The sequence below is a fragment of the Astatotilapia calliptera genome, chromosome 23 (genome assembly GCF_900246225.1).
Source record: "Astatotilapia calliptera chromosome 23, fAstCal1.2, whole genome shotgun sequence".
Taxonomy (NCBI): Eukaryota; Metazoa; Chordata; class Actinopteri; order Cichliformes; family Cichlidae; genus Astatotilapia; species Astatotilapia calliptera.
In genome coordinates, this window is record NC_039323.1 from 30,524,404 (window position 1) to 30,536,497 (window position 12,094).

The 12,094-nt window shown below is 39.6% G+C and overlaps 1 protein-coding gene across 1 annotated transcript in view; it reads left to right on the forward strand.

Moving 5' to 3' along the window:
* Positions 1-10,275: 10,275 nt before the first annotated feature.
* LOC113016462 (beta-1,3-galactosyltransferase 1-like) overlaps positions 10,276-12,094 on the forward strand; it is a 203,068-nt gene continuing 201,249 nt past the window's right edge. Inside the window, exon 1 of the mRNA XM_026159303.1 lies at positions 10,276-10,639. The gene's annotated coding sequence lies outside the window, so the exon portion shown is untranslated. The remainder of the gene's footprint in view (positions 10,640-12,094) is intronic.

Below are 12,094 nucleotides of genomic sequence, written 5' to 3' on the forward strand. Positions count from 1 at the left end.
TTATTCTGAAGCAAGAGGACCAATTCCTGATTCAGCTTATTTAGTTACAACAGTGACTTAGTCTGCAATAAGTAAGTGAAGCTGGGTTGAACTGGATGATTCTCAAATTTTTATATATTAACTGATTAAAAAGGTCTCAAGAAAAGGTAATGTACCGCATAAATCTGTCATGAAAGATGGCCAAGAGCTTCCTTTAAGTTATCATTACCATAAACAATCATTGTTCTCATTAATATCATTAATATACTTACATCATATGGGAAAAAAGGCTATATATATACAGGCTATTGGTATCGATAAAAACTACCTGGGACTCTTGTTTTGAACATTATCAACTACACTAATAGTTGCCGACTGGTGGTGGTCAGAGGGCCCGGTGGCGCCAGTGTTCGGCAGCCTCGCCTCTGTCAATGCGCCCCAGGGTGGCTGTGGCTACAATGTAGCTTGCCATCACCAGTGTGTGAATGAGTGTGTGAATGGGTGGATGACTGGATATGTAAAGCGCTTTGGGGTCCTTAGGGACTAGTAAAGCGCTATATAAATACAGGCCATTTACCATTTGTTTTGAACATTATCAGCTACACTGTTAAAAAAAAACATCTTAAAAGAACAGTAATATTCCGGCAGCTGGGGCGCCAAAATACGACCGTAAAAAAACAGAAAATAACTCCCGCATAAAAATACGGTTATTTCCAGTAATGAAAATACAATTAGTTGCGCTATTTTGACATTGGATCTCGCTTTTTTCAAGTGCCGCTAAACATTAAATTAGGAACATGTTAACGTGATTAAACAATGAAATCATCTATAAATAGGAAAAAAAACCATCTTAAAAGAACGGTAATATTCGGGCAGCTGGGGCGCCAAAATACGACTGTAAAAAAACTGAAAATAACTGTCCCATAAAAATACGGTTATTTTCAGTAATGAAAATAGTTTGTTGCGCTAATTTTACATGGGATTCTGCCTTTTCCAAGTGCTTTTAGACATTAAATTAGGAACATTTTAACGTGATCAAACAATGAAATTACCTATAAACAAGGTCAATGAATGTGGCAATATGAATCACATGCCCTGGTACAGAGGCGAGGCTGCCATATCGCACCATCAGCCCCTCTGGCCATCACCAGTAGGCGGTAGGTGAAGAGTATCCGAGCCGGGGCTCGAACCGGCAACCTTCTGATCACAAGGCGAACTGCCAACTCTTGAGCCATGATCGCCCTAAATAGCAATGATAATAATACTTATGTGATGTAACACAAGCTTATAGGAACCATGTTATATACTTTTTCATAGCATTACATTTGAATTCAACAGTTCAATCTTTCAAATAATGGACAGACATTTGTGAAATCATGATACATTTGTGAATGTATTTTAACAATCTAAATATGCATATGTACAGACAGATACATTTAAAAAAACATGAAAATTATGTTTTATTACATTTACAGTGATTTTACGTTGATTTACATTTGAAATGTTAAATCACAGTCTATTTATGTGAATTTAATGATATTCTAGAAGAACAGTACAAAACTGTGAAATACACAGTAACATACTTTTATATTACAATTTTTTTTACAGTGTGGCAGATGGTAAATGATAATCTGACATTTCCTCAGTGTCTCCATTTTGTCACTATTTATGCCTATGCATCCAGAATCAACCCTCTACAGACTCCATGTACTGCACCTCAATCTACAGTCACACATATGAGTCACTCAAGACAAAGTGTGTATATGTCAAGGAGCGAAAAAGTACAGAAACACTAATAAACTGATATAATCCCTGTCCTTTTCTTTCTTGGTAGAAGCTGCAGTGAAGATCTGAATGTTTGTAACAGTTCTGGTGTCATGCTTTGCCAAAAGGTGGATCCAAAGAGCAAACCCAGGCAAGACTTGGCAAGTTTAAAGTAGTCATAGTTAAGAAGTGAATGGTTTACTGATAGAGAGCAGTTGGCAGGGAGATTTAGCAGCACTACAGGTTTGCATATGGGAGCCCTGTCAAAGAAGAGATAAAGAATTACCAGGAGTCGAATAGGAGAATATGGTCCACCTGTGATAGTCATTAGTTTTATTAGTTATTAGTATAGTTAAGAGTGAATGGAAACTTAGAGATTGTTTGTGGGCAGTTGGTGGATATCCAAGTTTGGTTAATTATGGAATTAATAATGACGACCATGATCTGTCAGAGAAATCTTGCAAACTCCGGCTGTGTATACTCCATATTTGATTACTAGACAGGTGTACGGAGAGCTTCTTCAATGGAGAAACTCCACTCAGGATGGACTCAGAGGAGCCAGAACAACTACTCTACATGACACTTAATAGCAAAGAATATTAAGAAAAACAAGATCTTTCATTTACATTTGAAATGTGAAATCACAGTCTATTTACGTAACTTTAATGATATTCTAGAAGAACAGAACAAAACTGTAAAATGCACAGTAAAACACTTTTATATTAGGATTTTTTCCTACAGTGCTCCATACCCGTGACCTTGTGGTTGTTAGTTCACATTCATTGGCCGATGCTTAGCATCATGTTATTATGTGTCCCAACATCCAATGGCATGTCACATTGTTTTTATGGCCACACCCTCACCCCAGAGGCATATTTCTGTTCAGGAATGTTGTGAATACTTTGAGATTTATATTAATTCCAATTCCTATCTCTACATTTATTTTTTTAAATATATATTTTTAAATATATAATTAGCACAGCATGGCCGTGCAATGATTTATGTTTTTTTTAGTTTTTTAGTTTTTATTCCTATTAATTATATTTTCACTTGTTACCTCTGAATTATTGAATCAGACCTAGATGACATGAAATTTTCAGCAAAATTATAATTCAAATATTCCTTTAATTGTTGATTATTCTCATTAATTTTCAATCATTTTATATATTTTTCCATAGTATTACATTTGAATTTAACAGATCATTCTGTCACATAACAGACACATATTCGTGAAATTATGATACATTTCTGAATGTATTTTTACAATCTAAATATGCATGTGTACAAAAAAATATATTTAAAAAACAAGTAAATTGTGTTTTACTATATTTGCAGTGCTGTTATGTTATTTTACCTTTGACATGTAAAATCACAGTTTACTTATGTAAATTTAATGATATTCTAGGAAGACAGTACAAAACTGTAAAATATACAGTAAGATACTTTGACATTACTATTTTCTGGAACAGTGTAAACAAAGGGCTCTTATCTTAGATGTTGCCCATAGGTGGCATCTTCTCTCAACAAGTAGTCTCAGTATGTCTTTATCCACTCATTTATTGGATAGATTAGTGAAAAGATGCAGAAGTGCATTAAAAGCCTGAACAAGGGAGTTTGACTGTTTGTAGTGACATGAGTATGTTGACTTCCAACCAGGTCACTCAAATTCAGGTGTTATCTGATCGAGTTGTTTTCTCTTTTTTCTCCATCTTAGTGTTATTCTTGCCCCTGAATGGAAGGAGTATGTAATCAGTTCTGTTTGTTTATCTGTCTGTTTGTTAGTTAGCAGGCTGGCATCTACAGTTTTCAAGATATCAATTTTAAATTTTGTGTGATAATAATTTATAATAATTTGCCCTCCCCAGGTTAACAACAGCCTCTACTACTCATGTCTGTGAGGAAGATTATTGCAACATGTTGATTATTGCAACAAATACATGTTAGTAAGTGCTAAACATACACAATTATGGCTGAATCAGACAGTTCAAATGCTGCTATTAGACTGTGAGGGAAATGCTGTGCCACAGTTTGGTAAGAAACATAAAGAACACTAACCATTCATGAAAACAAACAACGTAAATGTTAACTGCTTTTTTTAAGACCCTACAATAATAGAGAGAAAATAATAATCATCAACAACCCCTTCTGAAAAAGCACTTGGCAACAGTGGAAAAACTCCCTTTTAATAGGAAGAAGCCTCCAGCGGGACCAAGTTCAGAGATCTGGAAATTCATGAAAATTTTCTTTTTCAGGTCTACTCAAGCAAACATGTACACAAAGCTAAGAAACCAAATTGGAAACAAAAAAAAACAATAGAAAACAAACCAAGTGAAAAAGACTGACCAGCCAATAAAAGACTGTGCAATTGTTCTTGAAATTTTACAGTATTTATAACATACTACACTTAAACATCCGGTGCATTTTTTACTGATAAAATCAATTCAATATGGAGAGATAATTAGAAGAAACTGAAGATGATATATTGATATATAGAATTCAATTAAGGTATCTGGCAGTTAGACTCTGATGGCCCATTACTGCAGAATGGAATCCCAGTGGTGATGGGGATTAGGACAGAACCTGCTGGAGTGCAGATACTGGTGGTGGAGATGAAGACGGAGGTTTGAATGGAGCCTGAGGAACAAGGGAGATGAGGGCAGAGGTGGGTTGCACAAAGGCGTTTGAAAGGGTGAATGACAGATGAGCAGTGAGATTTAAAGTATGCAGAGTGCAGGCTGATTGGCCTAAAGAAGGCCAGCAGAAAGACTATTGGACTAGACTAATTATGTCACAATGAGCTTGATAGTAAAGCTTAGATTAGTGACCAAACATGTGGGAAGCAGACAAATGTGTGACTACAGGTCTTCCTTATTGAACTTAAGCTTCATTAAAAAATCAGGTAAAGGATGGAGGGCAAAATCTGAGTTTTCTGGAATTGTGTATTCAAATGTGTTTGTTTGAAAAAGTCTGAAGCCCAAAAAAAATAAAAATAAAATGGGGCCGTATTTCAATATTAATTTTAAAATATAATAACTTTTAGGCGATATACTGTTTACATTTGATGTGTGCTTTAAGCCATAGCTTCTTTATTCTTACGTTTTTAATTGGGGCAATAGACCTTTAAAACATGAATCCAACTTTATTTATATAGTGTCAAATCACAGGAACAGTTGCCTCAATGCAGTTTAAATTGTAAGGTAAAAGACCCTACAATAGAAAACATTTCAGTTATGCTAAGAACATATCCCTACAGCTCATACACAAATCTTTACCTTTAACTTACTTTTCTTCTCAACTTTTCAAACCTTAGAACAAATAACTATGAATTAACAAAAGAATGTGAGTGAAAATGCTGGTGGCCATTCCAGTTTACAAGCCAAAGAATCCACTGCTTCTATCTTAGTGCCAGAAAGAAGAGAGCTTCTTCAGAGGTTTTGTAGAACTCAGGCATTGGAGAGTTGGTCCTTTACAGCAACACATAAAGTACCAAAGAAATATTAGGCAGCAGTTGTTTGAATTTTTTTGGCTCACCAGTGATTTCCTAATGAATAGCAGGGTTAAATCCAGCTCAGCACCTTCTATGCATGCCATCTTCCGCCTTTTTCCAAATTCTGTAATAAAAATCATAAAATGACCAAAAGAATTAAAGAAAGATCTTGCCTGTCTTACAGTGTCTACATTGCGTCTCCCTAGGGAAACAAGAAAAATGGACAGAAAGGTCAATAACTTTGGATGATGTCTGCCAAATTGGTCCAACACAGGGTGTAGATTTTATTAAACTTTAGAATGCACTGCTGCACACAAAGATTTGTTCTCGTTCTCTTTGCTAAGAGAATTTCCCAAGCCACTAAAAGGAGAACAGATTTTATACTTTATCTAACATCTACTTTCTAAATACAGTACTGGGCAAAGGTTTTGAGCCACCCTTTATTTATTTACATTTTGCTCATACAATGGGAAATAGGTAGTGTTTTATTAAAACATGCAAACATACATGGAAATACAAATTATACGGCAAAAGCATTCAAGCTTGAAAGTCATTATTTGGTATGACCACCTTTATTCCTAAACACAGCCTGAACTTGTATGCAAGCTTTCCTTAAACAGTCTTCAAGTATAGTTCTCCAGGCTTCTTGAAGGACATTCCAGAGCCTTTCTTTGGATATAGGCTGCCTTTTCATTCTGCTCTGTCAAGATGATACCACACTGCTTCATTAATGAGGCCTGGGCTCAGGGGAGGTCAATCCATGACTGTCATTATGCATTCTTAGAATAGAATAGAATAGAATTCAACTTTATTGTCATTGCACATGCACAGGTACAGGGCAACGAAATGCAGTTTGCATCCATCCAGAAGTGCTTTAGTGATATAGATATATTACAATATATATTAGCAATAATATAGATATGTGAGTATATTACAGAAATGGGTCTATTATGGTATGTTATAATGTACACGGTATGAAGTATGTTGTGAATATTCTAGAACTATAAGTATGTACAGGCTGTAGTGAGTACAAGCTATGTACAGGCAATGAACAGGATATAAATATGAAAAACTATACAGAATATGAAATAAATAACTTTACAGAAATCTGAGATATACAGTTATACAGAAATGGGAACTATGCAAGTTGTAAACAGTTGTAGGGTTAAAAATTATCAAATGTACATCAAATTATTTACACAGAGCTATACAGTAGTGCAGTTAAGATAAGTGAGATAGAATTCCTACAGAGGCTATATAAAGTGCTAGTGGTTGTGAGTGGTGGTTCAGTCCATGTTATTATTGTGTGTTTGAGGGTACAGTTGTCCATTGTGGGTGTGTGTATGTTCAGTCCATGTGTTAACATGGGTCAGATGTCAGGAGGCAGAGTTCAGGAGTCTGACAGCTGTGGGGAAGAAGCTGTGTACCTGGTGGTCTTAGTCCGGAGGCTCCTGTAGCGCCTCCCAGAGGGCAGGAGGGTGAAGAGTCCATGTGATGGGTGACTGGGGTCTTTGATGATTTTCCCAGCCCTTTTCAGACACAGCTTCCTGTAGATGTCTTTTATGGCAGGAAGTGGTGCTCCAGCGATGCGCTGGGCAGTTTTCACGACCCTCTGCAACGCCTTCCGGTCCGAGGTAGAGCAGTTCCCGTACCAGACTGTTATACAGTTGGTCAGGATGCTCTCGATGGTGCAACGATAGAAGTTCACCAGGATGTCTGAGGACAGGTGGTTCTTCCTCAGAGTCCTCAAGAAGAAGAGGCGCTGGTGAGCCTTCTTGACCAGCTTGGAGCAGTTGGTCGTCCAGGTGAGATCCTCGGAGATGTGGACTCCCAGGAACTTGAAGCTGCTCACACGCTCCACAGCCGTCCCCTTAATGTGGATGGGTGGATGTGGGTCAGCATTCCTCCTGTAGTCCACGATGAGCTCCTTGGTCTTCTCGGTGTTAAGCAGCAGGTTGTTTCTGTCGCACCACTCAGCCAGACGATCCACCTCCTCCCTGTAGGCGGCCTCATCGTTGTCACTGATGAGGCCAATCACCGTGGTGTCATCTGCAAACTTAATGATGGTGTTGGAACCATCAGCAGGTCTGCAGTTGTGGGTGAAGAGGGAGTAGAGGAAAGGGCTCATCACACAGCCTTGTGGTACACCGGTGTTCATTGTGATGGTAGATGAGCAGTGGTTATCCAGCCGGACATGTTGGGGGCGGTTGGTCAGGAAGTCCAGTAACCATTTGCAGATGAGGGAACTGATGCTCAGGTCTGTCAGTTTCCTGATGAGTTGTGAGGGGTGGATTGTATTGAATGCTGAACTGAAGTCTATAAACAGCATTCTGGCGTAGGTTTTGTTGTTGTTCAGGTGTGAGAGGACAGAGTGCAGTGCGATGGAGACTGCATCCTCTGTGCTCCTGTTCTGGCGGTATGCGAATTGGTGGGGGTCCAGGGTGGGGGGGAGACAGGATTTAAAGTGTGCTAGGACCAGCTGCTCTAAGCACTTAGTGATGATGGGGGTGAGTGCTACTGGGCGGTAGTCATTGAGGCAAGATTGGTTGGAGTTTTTGGGTATCGGGACGATGGAGGTGGATTTGAAGCAGGCCGGTACCACAGCGTGGGCCAAGGACAGATTGAATATGTCTGTGAGCACTCCTGCAAGCTCCCCAGAACATGCTCTGAGAACACGCCCGGGGATGCCATCAGGACCTGCAGCCTTGTGGACATTGATCCTGCTCAGCACCGCTCCTACATCGGTGGGGGAGAGAGTCAGAGGTTGGTGGTCTGGCGTCACGTCTGCTTTGGTTGTGGTTGTGGGGTTCCCTCACTCAAAATGAGCATAAACGACTAGAAAGAGAGAGCATATTTCTCCTGTTTTGGCTTCCCTTCATTGGCTTCCTGTTAAATCCAGAATTGAATTCAAAATCCTGCTCCTCACATACAAGGTCTTAAATAATCAGGCCCCATCTTATCTTAATGACCTTGTAGTACCATATCACCCTATTAGAGCACTTCGCTCTCGCTCTGCAGGCCTACTTGTTGTTCCTAGAGTATTTAAAAGTAGAATGGGAGGGAGAGCCTTCAGTTTTCAGGCCCCTCTTCTGTGGAACCAGCTTCCAGTTTGGATTCAGGAGACAGACACTATCTCTACTTTCAAGATTAGGCTTAAAACTTTCCTTTTTGCTAAAGCATATAGTTAGGGCTGGACCAGGTGACCCTGAATCCTCCCTTAGTTATGCTGCAATAGACTTAGGCTGCCGGGGGATTCCCATGATGCATTGAGTTTTTCCTTTCCAGTCACCTTTCTCGCTCACTATGTATTAACAGACCTCTCTGCATTGAATCATATCTGTTATTAATCTCTGTCTCTCTTTCACAGCATGTCTTTTATCCTGTCTTCCTTCTCTCACCCCAACCGGTCGCAGCAGATGGCCGCCCCTCCCTGAGCCTGGTTCTGCCGGAGGTTTCTTCCTGTTAAAAGGAAGTTTTTCCTTCCCACTGTTGCCAAAGTGCTTGCTCATAGGGGGTCATATGATTGTTGGGTTTTTCTCTGTATCTATGAAGCGCCTTGAGGCAACTTATGTTGTGATTTGGCACTATATAAATAAAATTGAATTGAATTGAATAAAAGTTGTTGAGCTCGTTGAGGAAGGAGACATCAGAGGATGCGGGGGAGGGTTTGGTGGTCCAGTAGACTGTAATGGTCTGGAGTCCTTGCCACATGCGTCGGGGGTTGGAGTTGGAGAAGTGTTCTTCTACCTTCTTTTTGTAATGGTGTTTGGCTTTCTTTTTTGGCTTTTCTTCTATTCAGATGTGCTTTTACTGCATCTGGAATGTCTTTGGAATCATTGTCATGGTCAGAAATGCCAATTAGAGACTTTTTAGATATTATTGTTTGGTGAATCAAAATTTTGCAGATATATTTTTGCAAAATTTGCAAAGAAATAATATTACCAAAAATCTCAAATTGCATTACTCCATAAGCCCTGTTGGCTCAGATTTTCAATCCATTTGTTTAATTTGGCATACATTGGCCTTTTCTTTTGTTTTCTCTTCATTAAGAATGACTTCTTTACAGATACTCATCCAGTTCTGTTCAGGCTTTGGTGAAGAGTAAACAGATTAACTGAATGGCCAGATGCATCTCTCAGTCCTGCAAAAAGTCTTTGTTGGATTTCTTTAGAGCAAGACTTTCAGATATGATCACCAGCTGTAGATCTTCTTTTTAGGCCTGCCACCTATTCTTTTGTCTTTCACTTATCTTAACTTGGCTGAAGTATAAGCTGGACACAGTGGTGGGAAATAGCAAGTTTATGATTGGGAATAACTTAGTCAGGGCAAAAAATGTGACTATTTACTCTCTGTGTGATAACTGTTATTGTTGGGATGATTTGCAAATTCACCAGAAGAAACTGGAACAAATTACATATTTTTTTCCAACAGGCTGCTAGTAACAAAGTGTATATAGATGCAATTTAAAACTGTTTCTATGCTAAGTTATCTGTTATGTTTAGATGCAAAACTCATTCATCCCTTGAGTTAAGCTTGAATCATTTATTAGTTAGTGATTTAATGGCTTAAAACAATTATTCTGAATATGGTCAAATACAAAAGACTAGACCAATTTTTCTTTCTTTTTTTAAAGCAGCTAATTTCAAGGCCACTTTAAAAATGACAAGAAAGTCTGCCTCCTTGGAAGCAAACTGTAATGAAGCCACTTCACTTAAAAAACAAACAAACAAACAATAAAACAGCAAAACTGCTGACATGCTTAATTATTTAGTAATTATATTGTTGCGGGTGAACCTGCCAATCAAATGGATCAGCTCTAGCCATGAGCAAAGAGCATTTCCAGCATGGGTCTAAAAAAATATGAGGCATGGACTGGAATGCCCATTAAATAATATGGACAACTTGAACTGACTCGTGTTTCAGTAGGTCTGTTTCATGATTTAATGGGAACATAATGGTGATGGCTGCATACATACTCAGTTCCCCTTCAATGGTTAATCCATGTCATTAATGGTGTCTCAATTAAATAAAGGCGTTCTTTACGGAAGCAGCTGGAAAACCTCCCCCCCGGCAGCAAAACTAGTACGCATGCTTATTTTCGTCCAGATGCCATCACATCATAAGCGCTCGCGCTCTGTTGCTTGAAAGTCAATCTCCGTTAAACAAAGCGGCATCACCCCGCTCTCTCTCTGCCGGGGCAGATTGGCCGCCATCCCTCCTCATCAAGGCGGCCTCTGATTGGACAGTCTCCTCTTCTCCGCTGACAGCCCCCCGCCAACCCACCTCCATCTCCATGAGCGCAGCGTGCAGCTCGAGACGCCGAGCAGAGGAGGTATCAGCGCTGTGTGAAGCGGACGGATCTAAGATTCCTGGACAACTTGTAAGGACGGGACGCGGACGACAACACGGGTGGGTGTTTTCATTAAGGGTCGGAAATGTGTGTGTGTGTTTTTTTTCCTTCGGTGTGTTATGTGTCGGGGAATTTTTCTTGCCACTAAAAATATTCGTTCGCTCCCAGCTCCCAGGGATGCTGTGTTTGGAAGTGACATTGAGTTAAAGGCTTGCCAAGTCGATCACATGCAGTTTTGTTTATGACTACGCCGTTTGACCCTTGTTGTGGTTGTAAATGTTGTTTCCTACTGTGGCTTTTTCTTGTTTCTTTTCTTTCTTTTCTTCAGCAGGCATGCGCCGAAGGTAATACTGAGATTTAAAACTTGCTACTGAAGATGTAGTTTGATACATTTTCGTCTTTTGAAATGGCACGACTCGGTGCTCGGAGCTGCTTTATACTGTGTAGTTCGCAGGAATAACTGCGGTTTTAAGTGCGTGGCATCATTTCAGTAAGAAGCCGGTTCACAGGTGTCGGGTTTATTTGCGTTTATTAGAATCATAGAAAAAGGCGAGCAAGGGCAGAGGCAAAATAAATCCAGATAAGTAGATGAGAGCATTGTGCATTTCATAATGCTTTGTACTTCATAGCTTGATATCAGATATAACGGATTTATCTGGCCTCTAATCCATGTCAATTAACATGAACTCAGAAAAGCCGTCTGCTCTCTGTTGCACAGCATAAAGGAATGTGTGTCACCTTGCTGTCCTTTATCACCCTGTTAGATACTGCTACATTACACCAAGAAGTCAAAAACTGAAAGCGAGCCATATAACCCTCAGTGGCAAGCTGCTGAATAGGATTTTACCTTGTAATCTAAGGGTCATAACACAGTTCTCGGTCAGTGTCTATACTTGCTGTGAACAGTGTGCCTAAGCCTCCCAAAAATCCATTCCTATAGATTTACTTTGACAGTTTCTTTGAAATATAAACACCGCACACGCACAAATGCATCTCCCTCCCACAGGACCGATCCTCTTTCTGGAATTGTACCATGCTCCTTGAAGTGCTTACATCAGTACTTCTTGACACTGTTTTTAAGCGGTGGAGTGTAACCATCTCTTTTGTGGGAGCACAACCTTTACATTGCCGCCTGGGTCGTTAATACGATCATCTCTGCCAGATTCTCTCATTTAAGCCTGTGTACTGGCATGCGACCAGACACTGGAATTGTGTGAATGACAGGAAAGTTCCATTTAATTTCAGAAATGTCCCGCGGTCCTCCATTTGTCTCCTGTGACACAAAATGCAGTGGTTTAATCTCAATTAGGAAATGACATCTGAAAATGGGAACCAGGACGTGGGTTTGGAGGTCTAGTTTGATGAAGTAAAGTATAGAAGAACTCATTTCCATTCTGCTGCTGTAATGCTGTTTAAATCCTCTGTTTGATTAAGCTCAAGCTTGATGGAAGCAATTTTTCTGTCACAAAAGCTCTGACAGATGTTGAGATTTAGAAACTGTTTCCACAATTGTA